Source organism: Ostrea edulis, chromosome 6 (assembly GCF_947568905.1).
Source record: "Ostrea edulis chromosome 6, xbOstEdul1.1, whole genome shotgun sequence".
NCBI classification, from domain to species: Eukaryota; Metazoa; Mollusca; class Bivalvia; order Ostreida; family Ostreidae; genus Ostrea; species Ostrea edulis.
In genome coordinates, this window is record NC_079169.1 from 90,294,260 (window position 1) to 90,295,839 (window position 1,580).

The window sequence follows — 1,580 nt, forward strand, 5'->3', positions numbered from 1 at the left end:
CTTTTACTGCATTTCCTATTTGCGTATAGGGAAGTCCTGCAAGAATCTACAGGGTTTGCATCATCTGAACTGATGTATGGGAGGCATATTTCAGGACCTCTTGCTATTCTGAGAGAAAACATTTATTGTAAAGAAGACGAGAGTCAACATTTGCAACCCTCTGTACTCAGTTACATTATCGAGATGCTCGAGAAACTGGCAAATATGGCAGATCTCGTATAAGGGAAGAAACAGGGCAGTGAAACGAACCAGAAAAACTATTATGACCGAATGCAAGAATTATGCCATTTAAAGTTGGAGACAAAATACAAAATCCTGGTGTTGTTACTGACAAAGAAAACAATGGCACAGTGAAAAGGACCTTCTTTTCCTACATTAAAGAAAGGAAGTACTGTACACTACAGAGTGCGGAATGACAACAGGGTACCCACGTGTACCACGTCAACATGTTAAAACGCTGGTTTGATGGAGACGATAAGGAAGGGAAGCAAGTTATAGCAGCAGTCTGTATTGCAGATCATTCGGAAGAAGATAATAAGTAAATTGGTAATCCCTAGATGGATTCAAGAGACATTTTCAAAGATGTCAAGATAGCCGACACGTTGTCTGATGAACAGAAAATGGAACTGATTGTATATTGAATGTACCGAGTTGTTGACCAATGTTCCTGGCAGAATGTCAGTATTGGTATATCGTGTTTTCACTACCAGCGATATTCCAGTGCGCCAAAGGCTCTATTAAATTTCACACACATTACGGAATGAAGTGAAAAGAGAATTGTCGGCGATGTGAAAAGCTGGTATTGTGAAATTTTCGGTAAGCCCGTCTGTATTTCCAATAGTAATCATTCCTAAGAAAGACAAGACGATTAGGTTCAGCGTCGCCTACCGAAAATCAAATCAGGTAACCCAATTTGATCGAGAGCCAAATCCTCATACTGAAAATATCATTGATAGACTCCGACAAACAAAGAACTTGAATAAGATAGACCTTACGAAGGATTATTGGCAAATCAGTTTGGATGATGGTGCTAAAGACAAAAGCATGTTCGTCACTCTGTTTGGTCATATTCAATTCAATAGGTGGGTAACAACTGTTTAGCTGACCATACAACATTTTCAGATTCTTTAGTGATGATATAATCATTTTCCGCGAAAGTTGGTAAGTCATCTAGGATACTTCAAGGCAGTGTTAAGCTTGGTTTGACTCCTAATCCAAAGAAATACGAGTTTGGTTCACATCAGACGGAGTTCCTATGTCATTTGATAGGGAATAGTCCAGTTCACCCTACATCAGAGAAAATTCAAGCTATCTTGAATATCCCATTTTCGATTAAGAAGGAGGTAAGGTCATTTTTAGGGTCAGTCAACTTTTATATGAATTTATTCCCAATTTCTCTACAAAGTTAGTTCCATTTAATGGGTTTCGGGTTAAATATTTGCCATTTCAGTGCGAGTATTTTAGGAAAATATCTGGGCTATATCAGGCAGTACTCCCAATGTTTGAAAGTGTTCTGCGTCTTTTCACGAACGAACCTGATGTCCTTAGGTCCTAGGCCACTATGTACAAGGGCGTTCCAC

General features: G+C 39.1%; 1 pseudogene; it reads left to right on the forward strand.

The window, feature by feature from the left end:
• The first annotated feature begins 446 nt into the window (after positions 1-446).
• Positions 447-1,317, forward strand: LOC125683684 (uncharacterized; annotated as a pseudogene).
• Positions 1,318-1,580: the final 263 nt, after the last annotated feature.